A 19,209-nucleotide genomic window follows, 5' to 3' on the forward strand; every position below is an offset into this window, starting at 1 on the left:
GTAAAGCCAATAAGGATGTTTTCTTAAGAGGAAGTGTGAAGAAAACACAGGAAAGGAAGGAAAATTTGGCAGCAAGATTTGGGTCGCCTGGAAGGAAACCAGGTTTGTATCACAAAGGCCAGAGTACTGTAACCCACAAGGGAGATGATCCAAGACTGTAAAAGTTTTGAAATCTGTTCTAATAAAAGATGAACACAGAGAAGAACTATGCCCAGGGAAAGACATCAGATTTGTCTTGCACATTCTAGTGACATGGAGAGCGCTGCTACTTTCTTGCAGAAGCTGTGTGGGTTCTCTTTGAGTAGCATTGGTAGTTCAATTTAACTTTCCAGTTCAATGCTATTCAGCAGGTATTCAATAGGTAACACTACCAGTGCACTTCACACATAAAATACCCCAAACCAGAAAACATTATAAAAATGTTAGCATATAAGCATGTGTTCAATCAAACTCTTTTAGTTCCTGGGACCTGCTGTTCCTCAGACAGTGTTTTTCCTCATTTCAGCCCTTCCCTAAACAGATACGTAGAACAGTGAGAACCTGGATTATAGCTTCAATATCATTCATTATTGTAAGAGGATCAGAGATTCTCTAAAGATATATGCAACAGGCACTTTTGGGTTATGCCAGAAGATTACTATTCTGTATTAATAAAAAGCTTTTGCAATCAACTCTGCAAGTGAAACAGCAACCCAAGCTAATAAATGCACATTTAATCTGCAGCAGTTGGCATCAGGAAGCTAAAGTCAATATCTTACAGAAGAAAACAGAAATTAATAAAAGTTCAGAAAGGCTCCACAGGCTTTAACTAGCTGCCTGTCAGAAAAAAATTCTTCTAGGCTTGTGATGGTTGGCCTAAAACTGGAGCACTTCCCACTCAAATATAGAACATTTTACATCTCCCTTAACATACAAGGCTTTCTGACCAGTCACAGTAATATTACAGAGCCAAGTTGCAACTGCTTGGTTGCTCTCTGATTCACATGAATGACTCAGGTTTTTCTGGACCAGGAAAGGAGTTGTTTGCAGGGAAAAAAGCAAAACCCGAAACACACTTAGATCAATGATCACATAAAATTAGATCAGAAATATATCACAGATTTTTAAACACAACTTTGCAGTGAAGAAATTCTGTAGCACATGTTTAAAGGTAAGAAATAAAACAAAATTGAGAGAATACTTTCCCAAGTACTCAAGTAATAACTGTTTTGAAGATATTAGCCAGAATTTAAGGAGAAGTCACATTTTATTACTACCAACTATACTCAATTTTCTACACTTTACTAATACAGTTTATATAAGTCACAATGTTCAAAATGCCACACAGAGATTAAAGCTTCAAAGACTAACAAAAACCCTTTCCATGGCTTTACGGTACTTCAAAAGTTGCCACCACTATTAATATTTAAATGAACTCAAGACTTCATATATTAACTTCAAAATCACTCCTGATTGGATTTTTAGTTGGGAAAAATTGGAGGAATGTTTATAAATTTTGCCATACAAGTGAAATACTCAAGCTCAATAAAACGGTATATTTATAAGAGTAATGGTTTTTCCAGAAGTTACCGTAAAGAAGTAATAGCTGATCTTGCTTTCATTGCAGAAACAGAAGCTTTCTGAAATCCCAAGAGAAAGGGAAAGTATGAACATTGTATTTTACATTGAAAAACTGGCAATGCTGTCAGCTGACCTACACTGGACATATTATTACAGCCTGTGCTAGTGGCTACAGTTACACTTTATCATCATGAATTTAGCTTTCTTAAAAATTGCCTTTGAGGTAAGTTCAAACTTTTCAGTCCAAACTGTCTCACTGGTAAACTTATATTCCAATATTTATTAAGAGTGACTGGAAAAAAGGTTAATTGGAGACTCAGTTAAGGTCCCAGAAGTGTTCTAACTCTATTTTAACATTTTAAGCAGGTGGTTAGAAGGTCTAAATGGCTCCTCCTCATAGTCTCCTCAAATATTCAAGATCCTAGGGATTATATCAGTGATCTCAAAAGAGCCCTGTATAAAATTATAGCTCTTGTAATTGAGGACTAAGTGGGAAAAGGAAGTGGCTCCACACTCCTCAGAACCGTTTATAATCCTCTGCTAAGCCAAATATACTCTATCCTTCTCACAGTATTATTTATGCCTTCCACAGGAACCTCAGACATGTACCAAATGATCTCCCAATTTCTGGCACAGAGTGAAGTAAGAAATTGATGTTCAACATATTATTTTAGATTATAGAGGCAGCATATGAGATGTGGTTTTTATCTGATTTCATTTCAGGCTCTTTAGAATGATACACCTAAACTAGAATCCTTAGATATGGCTGTGGCATATTGACTTTACTGAATACACATGCACTTCAAATTAGCTATCTCAGCTCCCATCTTCGGTGTACTGCGAAAGTAGGATGTACCAAATAGTTAAAAAGAATATTTTTAATGCTATTTATAAATTCTATTTCTATCTATATTATTTGCCTTTTTCATATCACTCACGTATACCTTGGATTTATAAATATTAATCCAACAAAAGAGCTTTGTATATATTTTAGTGAACTTCGTAAATTGGTTCTTCAGAGCTAAGCTGCTGGAATTCTTATTGGATTCAATCACCATTGAAGATCCACTGAAACTAGACCCAGGCCATACCTTTTTGGAAGGATGGCAAGTCTTATGAAGAAATGCAAGTTAACAGACTGAATAACGATTCTAACTTGTACAGTATCAGACAGATATCTAAATCTGCATGTAAAACATTTACTGTGGCATTTGAGGTTCTCCCAAAATCCATCCCTCCCTTGCTGGTTGTAGTTCAGTGGATTCCTAAGGTCCATAACATACTGAATATAATCAGCATTACACTACCAAATGCTGTTCCTCTTTTGTAACCTGTCATGTACTATCAAAGAATCTCATTTGGATCCCCTTAATGAAGCATTGCTTACTGGTCTTTTTTTTTTCTTACACAAGATAGCTTAGAGCTTGGCATCCATATTTCTCCTTCGTCTCTCAGTCTCCAAATTCCACCTTTGTGGAATAAAGACAGAGTTAAACCTTGGTTTGATTAATGTTTCTATTTGCTGCTAAGCTTTAGTAGCTAAAAATATAAATAGGGTCAGAATGATTACATCATAAGATTTGTTCACACTGGCAGGATCATCTGTACTAAAACAAAATAATAATAATAAAAAGACTAAATAGCAAAAATAGCAAACATCTACTCACTGCCAATAGACAAAAAAAACATAATCACAAACTGTTTCTGAACCTCATATCATATTGAATCATGTGCTCAAGTAATGCAAAAGGTAGTGAAAAAAAACATTCCTTCCACTTCAAGAAGCTATAACAGACAAGGCTGACTGAAACAAAAGAACAGCACAAGAGAGAGTAAGTGTTGCACTTTGAAACTGCTTATGCAACATTCCATTTTATAGACTAAACCAGAAGCTCATATAGTAGCAAATGGTTGGGAACATCAGACTGATCATCCATTCTACTATTAAAGAACCTTGTATTTTCATAACTTATTTTTGTGAGCTGCAATAATAAGCAAAAATTACAATTTATGTGACTGACATTAATGAAAATGATGAATTATTAAATGTATTTTTCACAAGCTTTGGGAAAGCTGCCACCTGACTCTAATGACCAAATGAACACAGAGAGTGCTGTTGGTAGGAGATTGCACCACAACTGAACATCCTCCTCCAGAAATCAGGAAAACGTATTCTCACACAGAGACCCAGCCAACTTCTTTTTATTTTCATTTGTCTCAGGGCTCTGACAGGCAACAATAAACTGAACTCAGCTAAAAATTAGGTTCAGATGGTGAACTGCGATTAGTTCTGTAAACTTCTCACAATTTGACGAAGGTAGTAGAAAAAAAGTATTTCCTTATTTTAAATCTCTCCCCTATATGATTTAGGAAGTTAGATCAATCATCTGGACCAAGCCATTAGGTACTGCAATAAGAGGATTTTTTTGTTGTTGAATTTATTCAGTTTCTCATCCAAATGCTCATAAGACATTGACACAGGGATGGATTTTCGGTCAGGAAACACATATCCATTACACTGTTTCCCTCCCCCCACTCCCCTGAAGATGGCCAGGAAAGATGCAAAATAACTGTAGTTGTCTGCAAAGTCTCTTCCCTAGAGATGGGAATAATGAGCTCTTGGAAATGTTTAAAGTCTACTAAATAAGAAAAGCATCTAGCAATGATCTGGTAAAACAGTTTTAAAGCCATGAGATTCCACTCAGTATCTCCAGTACTATTATTTTTAACTGAAAAACTAGGACTACAGCCAATTTTATACTTCTGGAATTAGTATTGTTTTATAAATTTATACATATATACACACATAGGCATCTTTTAAATTGTCTACATTTCCTGGCATTCAGTGTAGACAGCTAGTGCTTTCAAATCTCCACAAAATTCAGCTAAATAATCAAGTCCCCACCCACCCCTAAATATCTGAAGTATAGATGTGTCCAAAATGTTTTCAGTTCCTTTCCCAAGGAACAAAAAAAACCCCACACCAAAGCACAGTAATATTTTTCAAATTCATAATTATTATATCATTTCTGGGATAACAACTCAAAAGAGCAAGAAGAGACTGTCTCTAGGGTTTGATCCATGAATCTCCTGGTTGGGAGCATGGATATTGCTCTGAAAATAGTTACAACATTCAAATACAACAAAGAGGACTCAGCTTATGCACTCCAAGTCAGTGTACCATGGCTAGCAGGTATAAGCTACTGTGTAGCACAAAGACTAACAACCCCCACATTGAGAAACACAAAAATAACAGCTCTGGATCTCCATTTGTCAACTGCCAGATGTTGCTTCTTATCCTTCAAGCATCAGAGGCTAAAGCATCACAAAAGTTAGCATGCATTAGCCATGTACCCAGAGTCAGGCTCTTAAATGTAGCACTCAGTAGCTAAACGTTTTCAAAACTTGTCTTGAGGCTCCAGTAAAAATTCTAAAAGCTTCTTAAGTCATGAGCAATAATGCCATGACCTGAGCTCCAAATAAATCACCTCTCTATGAGGACAAGTGACATTGTGGTTTTCACTCTGCCCTACAAAAATCCCCTCATTAGCTCTCAGCTTTCATCTGTAGTCCAAAAAAACCTCTATTGCCCTTTTTGTAGTTTCAAAGTATTTTGGAGAACTTTTTAATAGACCAAAGTGGGTTTTAGATGCTGGAATCTCATATTTTTCCCAATATTCTTGCAGTGTTTGCTTGGTAGAATTTAAACACAGACCCACTAAGTGTTGTGGTATGGGACAGCATTATCTTGATGCCAAGAAACAGACAACTTGTTCTTCTAGAAGTAAAGGGTATACCCTAACCAGGACTATCTGGAACATACCTGACGTCTGAGAGAACAACAGTTTTTCAAACTGCAGCACCACAAACAAGCAATAAAATCCATATTTACATTAATCTTGAGGCCTCCTCACCACATTGTACCACCCAAAGTGAGAAATATGTATGTCTCTCAACAAAGCCTCATTCACAGAGAATAGAATAGTTCCAGTTGGAAAGGACTGACAGCAATCATCTAAACTAACTGACCACCTCAGAGCTGACCAAAAGTCAAGGCATATTATTAAGGCCATTGCCCAAAAGCCTCTTTAACACTGACCTAATATGTTTCTCTCTGGTCCAAGAGACGGATAGGAAATAGAAAGTGTGTGCAGAAGTAAGGCTGTGCAAAAATGAATGTTTAGCTGGATCCCTTTCAACACATTAACTCTGCATGTCATTACTTGACCAAAACAGGCCTAACCAGAAGAGACTTAGCAAGCTGTGAAAAAGGGGCTGCATCCCTGGCATTGACCAGATGGTTGGTACATGGAAAACAGGTGGGATCTGTCACTAGAGAGGAGCTGCTACACAAACAATATGGAAAAAAGGCATGTGGAGCAAACCTGTCTTTCTCACAAACCTTCCCATCTATTTACAGCACAACTCCCTGATAATGACCATATGGTTTTGACCATAATTTTATGTCATAACATCAATATGCAAGTAATATTATATATCAACTGTAGAACTGCTCCCAAGTTTACACCTTTTGTTTTTGTTTAGTAGTAGGGTATGTGACTACAAATATTTTGATACTCTGTATGACAGGTTTGGAATTACACCAACAAAATTAATCGTAGTGTAGGAGCAGTCCTTGGGACAGTGGGATACGTGGCAAAAGTCCTAAGTCTGTCTTCACCACACAGTCTTTTTCTGGATATTGTGCAGAGTTTAAATCATAAACAGATGTTTGTGGAAAGAAACTGTTTCCTCTTTCTTACATACAATGTATTAATCACTCTAAAATAAGACTATAAAGATAGTATCTTGTGACATCCTTTGAATTTAGCAAGCTTGCTAAGTACTTCATTTACATCCCATTTGGGACAAAGCTTAAGAAGCAAAATTTGACATGCTTCAGTGATCAACTAAAACAGTTATAAAAACTGTTTAAACCCTTGTACTCTGGAAGCTGACAAAAGGATTTAATGTCCCTCCATGCTGGATGGTGGCAGAAGACAGAATCTCCACCTCCAAGGGTTGTGGGTCTAAAGAAAAGAAACCATCCCGTGCCCTTCCTGAGACTCAATATAGAAGCAAATTAGTTTGAGAAGGAATGAACACAATTAATTGTTACATTATGACATTCCTTTTTTATTTTTAGTAGGGATAGTGATAGCAAGGAAGAAGTAAAGAAGCTGTAAAGTGGGAGCTGTTGCTCATCACCTATTTATCCCGTGAAGGGTGGACCTTGCTGTGCTGTGAGAGAACCAGCCAAGTAACCAAGGTTGTGGGACATAATGACAGTCAGTGAGAGCATGACAGAGACAGCAGAAGTTAGGAGATCATGAAATGAAGAATTTAAATAACAAAACTAATATATTCAGAAAACCTCAGAATTACAAATCAACAACCCAAAGGGATATGAAGGAGGGAACAGCTGTGACATAGAAGGATTACAGAAAATGATAGGTAGGAACAAAAATTAGTAAGAACACAAGCAGGGTTAGGACTGGACAAATCTCTCCAGAGAGAAGTGAGCAAGAAAGGAGGAAGCAGAGTAGGAATTCACAGAAGTCAATCAGGAAGAAAAGGCAACGAGATACCACTAAGAGAAGGCAGCTATAGGAGGTAATCAAAACCAGTAATACTAACTGACAAAGTGTGGAATGAGTGAGTCAATGAAGAGTTGCAGACTACTATTACAAGAATGTAAGATTTTCAGAACCCTTAGGTCTGATTTCCACATTGACTGAAAGCTCAGGCACTGCTCAAACTGAACAATATTTTGTGCTAACCAGCTGCAGCAGATGCTTTGCTGCAGACAGCAAGAGGGTTCATTTCCTCATGTACCAGTGAGGTAGGACACTGTCATGTTAAGCAAAAAAATGTCCAAGCCACAGGACACCAGACGAGGTAATTGCCTTGAAGATCTTCTAACTTCCCCCTGCCCCAATGAGAAAAGAAACAGGAGTCGACCACAAATAATTGTGCCATGACATTCAAAACCTAACTAAGGCCTAACCATATTAGGGGAAAAAATATGCAATTGGCCATTCTGCCATCAGCTGCTCTATCAGGAATGCTTGAATCCACAAAATCTGGCAAATTACATTTTAAATTTTTTTTAATGCCTTCACTACTCTAAATCCACAGGATTGCTGTGATAGAAGTTGCAGTAATTTAGTGGTGGTGTAGTTCACTCATTCATAGTGATCTCTACAGTCAGGAACCTCAGCTGTCATTTTATAGCACAAAAATTACCACCCACTGGTGGTCTTCTCAGACAGCATACATAAGAGCAAAGCATATAAAAAGAAAATATCAGGTTTTTCCCAGCAGAGGACCATCTCCTGTCACATTCTCCTTCTGAGCATATAATAATCATGCCTGTATTAAGAGTCTCAAATTGACACTTCTGAGCAGCAGAACACTGGACTTTATTACCTAATAACTAAATAAGAAAAAATAAAATTAACCTTATTAAAAAGTAAGGAACACAGGTTACTATAAATATGATATTTAAACAAAGTCTTCGGCCACAGGCACAATCTGAATCCCAGTGTCAGGCACTATAGATGAAAAGTGTCCCTAGCATGGATGATAGTTAAGTTTATGAGTAATTTAAACTGCATACATTTCATAATGACAAAAGCAATCTAAGCCAGGTCTATTTTGGTTCCATCAGCACTGCTCAAAACATCAAAATTAGTTCATAGCACAGTCTTGCCTTACACCAAGTGAGTAGCATGTAGGCATTTGTTTTCTGCCTCCTACTTCTGCCAAAAGTTAGTCCCTTTTATTTTTGAAACACTGTACTACCAAAAACTGCCTAAACTTAAAAGCATTTTCTTTTTTTTTAATTAAAATAATTACAACAAAAATGGAATTGCTTTCCATTCCAGCCATTCTTGTGTAAAGGAGATATTTACTATTGTTTGCATACAAATAGATGACTTAGCTTCTTTTGCCTGTACATTTGCATTTGACTTCTAAATTGGACACCATAGTGGAATTTGATGCCTTCTTTAAAAAACACTTTTTTCTTTGTGAACAAGCAGGAGTTAGCCTGGGCCATTTCCCTTAGAACAATTACACAGCTCCAAAATCACTTCTGTAACCCAAGTGAAGAAATGCAATGGAAAACACCTGAACAGCCTGACCAGTTTAGTTAACATTCTTCATTTTCTTTAAGGTTTTACCTTATAGAACTGAGAATGTGTTTAAAAGTCTCTTCAAAATCTGATTATGCACTTATCACCTTTTTTTATCAGTGCAGTTAAATCATATACCTGAAACCTCATTAAAACACCTACAGGCAAAACAACCACTCCAATGACCCAAATACTAAGGCACAGGACATTACTTAAAATGCCCATGAGCAATATCACTGTGTTTATCAGACAAAATAATTTACTTAGGTGAATTTTCCCATTTTTTTCCAATTACATCAGGATTTCTAACAAATAAAGAAGCCAAAGTGACAAAAATGAGATAACATTCGGAAATTGTGCGGCAGTACTTATTGAACCTGAAACTAGTTCAATGGTTTTCTTTGGAGCACAGACTATGTTCTTTGTCAAAAATCTGTTTTGTCCCATGTTCTGTGAAATGATTCTTTGATACTACCTTTGCTCCTGAGGCTAAACCTGCTGTCAAGAACCTCAACTTAGAAAACACTATAGCTCCGTTGACCTTTGCAACTGCTTATGTTCATATTAGCTCCTTGTCCTCGACCATCTTACCTCCCAAACATGGAGCAAAAAGAATTGGTTTAGCACCTAATTCTAAGTATGCCATGCAGATACTTGAGTCATAGGAAATAGCCATTTCCTTGTCTTGTGCTTCAAAGTTTTCTGCAATTACAAACTCCATTATTCTGATGTTTTGTAATACAACAAAGCCCAAAGAAGCAGAATGATGGCTACAACACAACCTGTGGAAGAAGAGATTTTGCACCAATACTGCATATTTGCAGAAGGCACCTTGAGTCCAATGAGTGTGTATGGGGATCAACTCAAAATGTTGATTATAGTATAACAGTTGGCAAAAAGTTTTATCAGAGCTGCAATTTGTGTTTGACTTTTATTAACAGTCCAATCTAGATTTAATGTGTTTATCAGCACCTCTGCTGAAAATGTAGTTCTTCTTTTAAAACCAAACCATATCCCACACTCCCAGAAAACCAGCAGTAACAGCAAAGCCACATAGCCTGCCTCCAGCTCAGTTTTCCCTCCTGTGCCAAAGACCAACATCAAAGCAGTCCTGCCTATAGAGCTCAAAGAAGAAAGCATCTGGGACAAAAGCACAGTGCTGCCAGTTCTTATGTCCAGAGACCAAGGCTCAGGAACCACCTGCTCAGATGGAGGTGTCTGCTAATGCAATCAAACAGCACAGGTGCAAAAGCATGATAAATTCAGGTAGAAAGATGGTTGAAAATGCACAGTGGCTGATATACACCATGATTACCTCATTGATTCTGGATTTTTTGCAAACTTAAGTGTCTTTAGGCTATGGGCCTGCAGCATTTGAAGATGGTGCTGCAATTAGGAGAGGATTTGCAACTGGTTCTGACATCGAGATCATACTCCATATTCCTCATGTACATTATTTTTAAAATGGCCATCATTTGACAACCAGCATCTGCTGGCATTTTAGCTAAGAGCAACAGATGAGCAGCTGGTTCCCATTTTGAAATCTGATTTGGAAAATATACAAAACCAGCTGCACTCAGTTCCCTTATCCTGAAAATATTGTTCTTTAAAAATATTTTCCATATATAATTTACAGCTTCTATACTTTTCTGGCAAAGAAAAGAAAACAAACTTTTAACACTGTGCAGTCTGGCCTAAGCTGAAAAATTACTTTCTTTTAATACAAATTTAGAATCATTAACAAATTTAATACAGCACTTCTTTGTAACTGTTATGGCATTCTTAAATCATCTAGTATAAATGTGAATGATGAATGACTTAACTAGCTTTTTTCCCCCAGTTTAAATTCAGTAGAATCATGGCTGTCTCACATCTGAAAAAATGGAGTACTCCAGAAGTCAAACACGTGCTCAGATCATAATCAATTTTTCAGAAGAAAAGATTAATCAAAGCCTTTTTAATAAAAATTTGATACTGTAAAAAGATCTCTAAATGTCTGGACTCTTATGCCTGGCCATGGAAAAGGTTTTCAGATAACTTTATGGCTCGCAAATGCAAAACCTTTAACAAGGCAGGCTTTCCATTTTGCAGCTACTGAAAGAGGCTAAAATAAACAAATAAATAGATAAACACACATTCATTTTAATTGAAGCATAGAATAGAATCATAGAGGTTGGAGGAAACCTTTAAGACTATCAAGTCCAGCCATTAACCTGCTACTCTGCTGTAACCCCTAAACCATATCCTCCAGCACCAGATCCAGACACCTCTTAAACACTTCCAGGGATGGTGACTCCACCAGCTCCCTGGGCAACCTATTCCAGTGCCTGAACACCCTAACAGGGAAAAATAATTTCCTAGCATCGAATCTGAATCTCCCCTATCTCAGTTTATGACCATTCCCTCTAGTCCTCAAACGGTACAAACCCAGTTTATCTAAGCAAGGGGACTTACATATTACTGCTAATTTGGAGATTCTCATGGGTGGTTAAGGCATGGGAGAGACAAGATTACTATGAAAATTGTAGCATTTCAGAAACTTGACCCACAGTGTTTTCTGTTCTTAAGCACAGAACCAAAAACACAGGTGACATCTAGACAAAAAATAAGCTGAATAAACATTTTTAAAGCTTGTATGGAACCCAAAATGAACACAGTATAAGTTTAATTCTTTGTGGCAGTTAATGGCTTATGAAAAGAGCACTGTTTTTACTGCATTTTTTCCTCAACATGTTTTCAGACTTGAAGACTCTTCCAACACAGTAACGATCATTACATTTCAGTTTATCTAACAGACACAAATAAGATTGTTCCTCTTCATGTGTTCTGCTAAAGGAAAAATAACTCCTGTGCATGTTTTCTAGATCAGAGCGCTATCCCCAGCAAAAGCAATTATTCCATACATCTATTCCATTAAAGTCTTTTAAAAAAAAAGGAAATTGGAAAAAAACCCTGAAATGTACTTCTAGCAGTAGAAATTAACCACAAAACAATTACAATCAAATGAATTTTATAGTATCATTTACCTAAGTATTTGCAGAAATACTATCTTCTATGGTTCTATAATTCTAGAAAGAAGGGTTTACATTTTCTAGCAGTATTTAACTCCATTTTTATTAAAACCTGCACAGTTCATTTTGAGCAATCTCTTTCCAGAAGCCATTTAGGCTTGACACAGATGGACAAGTAGATGAATGATTAATTTTGACGATAAAACCCACCAAATTCTGAAATACAGTTTGCCAACTAAGTGATACTTCTCTTGCTGTTTCTAAAGTATAATGTTTGAAACAGACAGTTTTCTGGTTTTGTACTGAGCTAGATCTCATTTTTAGAAGGAGAAACATCAAACACTGTGCCAGAGATAAAACAGTAAAGATTTTTCTTCTGCAAGAGCCAATGCAGGGAGATCAGGAGAAATTTTTCCCACCAGATTATTAGGAAGATCTACAAAGAGTGAGGGATTAGGAAAAAAGGATTGTTGAATCATTGAAATCCCAGTCTATTTTTCAAAATGTGCTCCTTTTTTCCTCTCATATACACCCCCAGTTATATAGAGATGACCTACCAGATGACTATTAGCTGCTTCTGGGGACACAACCAGCATCCTTTGGAACTCCAGAAATCTAGTTATTCAAATAAACTCACTTACTGAATTGCAAAGAACTTTTATAATTTTGCAATTAAACAAATACATTAGCTAAATAGATAACATGATTTATTCAGGAGTTGTTAGCACTGGCACCACTGTGAGCACCAGTGAAGTGTCAGTTAACTGCACTCGCATATGGTAGTGGGTTTGAAGTGTCATATTGCATTTTTCAGCCATTGCCAGGCTAATATTTTTTACAGAGGTGTATAAACACTAATGACTGCTAATGCAAAAATAAGATGTGTATCTGGAATTTCCAGAAGTATCCAAAATCCTGCAGATACCAAATACTGTCCCCTTACCTCTGGATTAAATAAAAAGACAATGAATCAGTAAAATTAATTGATTGTACAATTTTGCAATTGAAAGCATCAGTCTTTAGCTCCCTACGATTAACCAAGCTCTCAGTATGACTTCCTGGCGTGAAACTGTTAGAGAGAGACTGCAGGGTTAGAAGGAGAGAAGCAGTTCCAAGCATTCAACTGAGAACGTATACAACTGCAGAATTTGGTTCTGGCATGCTTTTGAATCCCAGTCCCAAAACCCTGGCAGAGAGTTCACATCACAAGGTTTGCACAGCTGAAAGACTAACATGGCCATAATCTCAGGATATGGTTAAATACTTGCATTTTACAAGTCAGCATTTAAATGCACAGTTAAGCACCAAAAGAGAAGTATCCTGGTTTTCAGAAGTACCTTATGTCCACACTTCAGTAGGCTACATGGCTATGTAATGCCATAGGGATTACTACTGCAGATTCCAGGATGGCCAGGGAAGCTGCCGAAGGTTCCATTGCAATTTCCTGGGAAGACTGTACAAAAACCTGTTGATTCTAGTAAGCACTCTGTCTTGCAACAACCTCAAGAAGCATGAATAATTAAATTCTGGGAATACTGTGGTTTGTCTACTCTGGGGCTACAGCTGTTTTGTCTAATGTCACTGTTGATTTTTAATGCAGTGATGACAAGTCTTATGAAAAAAAAATTTGATACTTGGGTATGAAGAGATCTAAAATAATTTACTTCATTTCTAGGATACGCAGTGAAGAGCCACAGCAATGCATCTCTATCATGCTAAAAGGGTACAACTACAATGAAAAACAGTATAAAAATGCATTTATAGAGCAATTTGCAAGTACCTGACACATGAAACAGTGAGCCATGATGGTTTATTGCTACATCAGCCAGTGGCAAAGCAAGTTAGTAACAACCAAATGACGAATAGGTTATGTCAGTGATATTTATGAAGAGCTTATTATTTGTAGGCAACTGGGCAGCAGAGGCACCCATGGACATGGGCTGATCCACTGCCATGGATCAGGAATCTCAGCAGCAGCAGTTCAGGTGGCAAACCCTGAATATTGCACAGCAGTGTCACTGTGAAGGGGTAAAGGACCCAATCCCATTAACCAGACTGACAGTGAATCAAAGTTTTCCTGGGAGTTGAAATATAGGTAGAAATAATTCTTGACTTCTCAGGGGAAAGAGAGACAGCTGGGATAAGAGGGGCAGATATGTTACTGCATTCTGATGTGAACTGTGGCCAAAAATGTGATATTTTACTTTATGAGAGTTTCCAAAGGAAAAAAAAAAAAAGAATCTGCTGCTGCTTCTTAGGGCCTGGAAAACTACTGTACTTCCGTAACAACAATATAAACCTTGTTAAAATATTACACTCACACAAATTGTTCATATAAATCAACATTCACTCCATTTACAATGCAGTTGCACCAGCTAACTTCTGTTGGGAATCCTGCCCACCATTTGCTGGAGCTATAAAAGATGAAGGAAAGTAACTGAGATTACCCAGGCCTTTTCCATTTGAAAAATCCCTTCTTAAAATAGTTTGGAGAAGAAAAGCTTAAGAACAGCATGTTCTTCTTCACTTGTTGGGTTTTGAATGGCTGCAGCAAGTCTGGGACATAGCGGAGCATTATTAGAACATAAATACATCCAATTCTGTGCTCCAGAATCAGTTTTGGTACAAGAGGCATATTAAAAATACTAAAATATTCCCCCACTGTCTCTCTCTTGTTCCACAAAAACAAAACAATAGCCTTCTCCCTCAGTACTGTGTTTGAGGATTTCATTACTTTTTGTTTTCTTTAAGGGATGAATGAGGTTTTATTTCTTCAAGGCTCCTCTGCTCATCTTTGCGAAGAATTTCTCTAAGGTCTCACATTACAAACAATAACAGATCTCTCTCTACAAATAAACTTGATGTGATTAGGGTCTGTCTATCCTGCTGTGATTTTGCTTCACTGACAGATTCACTTTTCCTTTTACCACTTACTGCATCCAAAAGGTTTGTAAGCACATATTTTTAACACTTCCAGCAATCAGATATGATTTAACCACCAAATGAACCAACAGGAAAGGGAAGAAGAGGGCTACAATGCACTGAATAACAAACCCAAAACAGACTGCTTGGCCATGTTCTTCTTTCTGTAATATACTGTTTATAGGGATACTCATACTGGGAGTGAATTAATTAACCTACTGCCCCTTACCTTACAGACTATACGGAAGTAGATGTCTTCTTTCCTCCATTTCAGAGTTCCTTGGATTTGACAACTGAGCACACAAAGATCCCATCTCAAAACCCATACTACAGCTAGGTTACTTCTCTGTTTCCCCTACACAGGCATGCAAGGACAATTCCAAGTGGGATACTCTACCAAGCACTTTGGCCTGGGGAAGGGTTCAGGGTTCCTTAACGAGCTTCCTGGATGTGGCATCAGCTGTTGACAATTTAAATGCTGCAATTGCTAACAGTTACAAGACATCATAGTTAATCACAAAATTTAATCTTTTTCTCGGGCAAACCATGACAGTTGCTTGAACTACTATGAAAAAAAAAATCCTGATAATGAAGTTGAGTTTTCCTTTTTCACAGCACTCTCCACTACCCACAGAAACAGTCCCTGTTTTAAAACCATAATGTTTTTTTAGTTCAAGGGCCTTTTCTAATAGTCACACAACCTAAGGATCCTCCTGAATGGTTTTCCCCCATAAGCAAAATCCATCTGTGAGTCTAGGTGAGCATGGAAGTCTGGGCCCAAGCAGTTTCAGGAAGAATGCAAATCCATCAATGACTGTAAATGAATCTCAGGTGTAAACACAGGAAGCAGCTCAGGGTAGCTTCAAAGAGCAGCTGTAGCTGTAGTCAAGGCAGTCTATGGGCTACTGCCTAAGGACTCATCTTTCCCCTACCCTACACCGAGATCTTCACTAGGAAGTTTATGTTCACTGAATGGTGGAAGGAGCAGGTTGTCATACACTTGAAAAATGACATCAAAGGACTTAAGCCCCACTGACAAAATCTCTAACCAGAAAGATCTTCACAAAATCTGCCATTGGAGGCAGTTGTTGCAGCAACATTTCTTCCTGTACACTTTCTGACACCCTCTTTAACTTGATCAATATGGGAACATAAAGGCATGATATATGTCTTGGTCTTGCACAACTACAGTGCCAAAGAGGACAAAGACACTCACAATCTGTGCTTGAACATACTGTCAGAACCCCCATGTAGTCCAACCACTTCCTTAATGATGCCCATCTACATGCACCTTTTAAGCTGGCTTCTTGCCAGTATGTTATCTTGCCAAAAGAAAGGTTTGTTTGAATTAAGTTGTTCACAAATTGAATTATATTCTAATGTAATCTACCAAATGAAAACATCTCTTAAAACATTTTTGTATTTTGTTTACATATTTTTTTAACATATTAAAGTTAGCTAAACCATATTTACCATAAAACACTCTTTTAAAGTAACACATGAAGTAAAATGAAACACTGCTACCATCTGTGAATAATGTAATCAGGCAAATGAGGAATAATGACTACATCATGGTAATTTAGGATGGAACATACTGAATTACAATTGTCAGCAGCTTGGTTTATAGCTGACAAACTTGAGAAAAGCATCTTATAAACAGAGCAGGGAAGGATTTAATCAAAATATGATTACAGAAGAGAACGTAAACTACACATGGTATTATTTTCAAGGGTCCACCACTACTATTTGCATCTTGAAGTGCAACTGAAAACTTATCATCACACATGCACAGAAAGATAATTTCAGTGATACAGGACTGCTTTTGTGCATCACAAATCCATGGGGATTTGTGGGCTCATAGCAAATCCATGGGCTCATAGCAAAATAATAATTCCACCCAGCTCTCTAGGGTTGTGGTAGGTAGGCAAGGAAACAAACTATGGGAATTACAACAGATTCTTTCCATTTTCTAAGTTTCCTATCTGCTCACAGACCAGAGGTGCAAGTTAGTATTGTCCCTGCCCAGTGTACAATGCCTTCCTTTGTGGATGATCTGCAGCAGAAAGCAAGCTGGTAGGATGCTGTTCTTCCCTGCTCTGACATTTTTGGAAGGGTTCAGGGTGGAGTTATCTTTACCAGATTTGTGAAGAGGAAATATCCTTCAAAATACGGAAAAAATTTCCAGGCTCTTTAAATCTACTTCTTGCATTAGACAAGAAAATCCAAGCTCTGTTATTAAAAAGGCACTTTCCCCCCTCTCATTTCTTGTTCTATTTCCATTCTACACATTTTCCCCTCAAGCATTTCCGTAATCCCTTCAGTGTTGTACATGAATATCTCTTAGCCATTGATATACTTCTCTTTGCATCATCATAGTCAAGCAGGGAAGAAATAGGAACTGGAATAAAAAGACAGTTATTTCCTCTGGTTACACAGGGATCAATCCCAGCTCACAAAGTATTGTTTAGCAATCCCTCCTCCCAGAATTTCCTCTGTAAACACAGATGTTTAAGAACAACTTGACATTTGGAAAAATCTGCTCCTCTATATAAATGTTTTTATGATCCATTTCTCCATAAGGCAGAAACTTAACACACGTTTTTGAATTTCAGTTCATGTTCTTCACTGATGAAGGCCACTGTCTATTTCTTCTCATGCTAGAAAACATTCATTCCATTTAGAATATTCCCATTGCCCTGAATTATTGCACTGACACAAAAGCAAGAAGCACGTGGTAATGTCCAGAGAAATTATAGCACCTGCCCTGACAGAGGGCAGCTGCTGGCACTGGTAATAAACAATTAAACAGATAAATGTATACATATGTAAATAAATAAAAGATGTTAATTTTATTTATGTCAACAGAAATCCAGATACTTTCCATATGCTTCTGCCTTCCCACATCTGGGAAGAATCACAATGTACTGCCATGATAGCACACTGGATATTGAACCAAAATCTTTTAGAAGTGGATAGTTTAAGTTGTGGCTTTGTTGTTTGGAATTTTTTTAAAAATTCTGGCTCTTTCATAAATAATTTTGTTTCAGAAGAACATGTTCTAGGACAAGAGCAGTGGAGGCTGAGAGGAGGAAAGTACTGCAGTTGATGAAACTACACCTTTTCATAAAGCATTTTCTTTATTACAAGTCATGACATTTACTGTATAAAGGTGACACTTCACCCTGAAACACCATAAATTATGCTTCATCAGTTTACAAAAATCTAGATTTTCAAAATTTAACAATCGATCAAGATGATGTGCATGTCTAGGAAAACTCTCTGGAAGCCAATGAAAAGCCTGAACAAAGTGCACTACCCAGTACAGCTGCCTACTCCTTCTTGCTCCCAGGCAGTGCTGCTAAATCCTGGCTCTTACTTCTATTAGAATTTGGTTTCTCTGAAGAATTAGGCAGGTGAAAAAGATCTAAAATAGGTATTTCACACAGTTTTCCATCTTGAAAATATCTGTCATCAACCTGTCTTTAACTCAGTCTTATTAAAAATACATGACAGCCTTGTGCTTTCCAATGTTCATGGTTATGTATGTCTTGGAGGTGTACTGAAAGCACAACAGATTTCCCCAGAACTTCTCCCATTCCCAGAATTGATTAGGCAATGCTAAATAAGAAAGTTTCTTTGGGAGAACTGTGGCAATAACTAACAGTAAATATGACTAACCTAAAATTTAACAGACCAAGATGCATCTAAGATTAGCAAAGCAAATACTCCCCCAATGAAACATCCAGCAGAAGGCTAAGAAAAGTGACAAGAGGAAAAACATAAAAAACTTTTATGAGGAAAAAGTATCTATCATTTAACCAAACTATACAATTACCTAGATCACCACAATGGCTGACAAGGGAATCATGACCTGCATCTTTAACAGTCAGACTCACTATGCCAGAATCAGCTGCAAGTGCTGAGTCTGCCAGTGACACATTAAACACAAATCTGAATTTAGGAACATATGAAATTATTGAGCAAATGGACTTAATTTTGACTTAACTACATCACATTTCCCTTCACCTTAGCAAATGTGTATCATAATCAATACAGATGTCATACTACAGCCAGAACAATTCACGAGTAAACCATGCAAAGTTTGAATTACAATTTTTAAGTGCTCCACTTCAAACACCACTGCTGCCCATGACAGATTTAGCTGAGAAGTGATCTTTCAGAAGGTCAAACAAACACAAATTGCTTAAAATTGCTCAAAATTACAGAGATTTAAAGATGTTCAAGTAAAAAGAGCATGTCAACCAGACCTTCAAACATTACTGAGACAATCTTCTGCTTGACTCTGATGACTTCCTTAAGTATGAAGAACAGTGATGCATTTTAAGGAAAGGCTGAGTTAGGGAATATATGACATCAGAGATTCACAAAACATGGACCACAGAGCAATTTCTAATGCCCTGCACCTTCTGTTAGGAAGGTGAATCTATTAAAAATATGCATCACTTTTATGTGAAAGGGAACATTCAGCAGAGGAACAAACACATACAGGGTAGAGCCAAACCAGCAACTTTCACAGGAAGATTACAACAAGGGAGTGGCAGCTAACTGGGGATGATGGG

At 37.3% G+C, this 19,209-nt stretch overlaps 1 protein-coding gene across 1 annotated transcript in view; it reads right to left on the minus strand.

Annotated features, from left to right (window-relative positions):
* The window catches only part of ME1 (malic enzyme 1, NADP(+)-dependent, cytosolic), a 118,909-nt gene that overhangs the window by 54,223 nt on the left and 45,477 nt on the right, over positions 1-19,209 (minus strand).

The sequence above is a fragment of the Acanthisitta chloris genome, unplaced genomic scaffold (assembly GCF_000695815.1).
Source record: "Acanthisitta chloris isolate BGI_N310 unplaced genomic scaffold, ASM69581v1 scaffold2724, whole genome shotgun sequence".
Taxonomy (NCBI): domain Eukaryota; kingdom Metazoa; phylum Chordata; class Aves; order Passeriformes; family Acanthisittidae; genus Acanthisitta; species Acanthisitta chloris.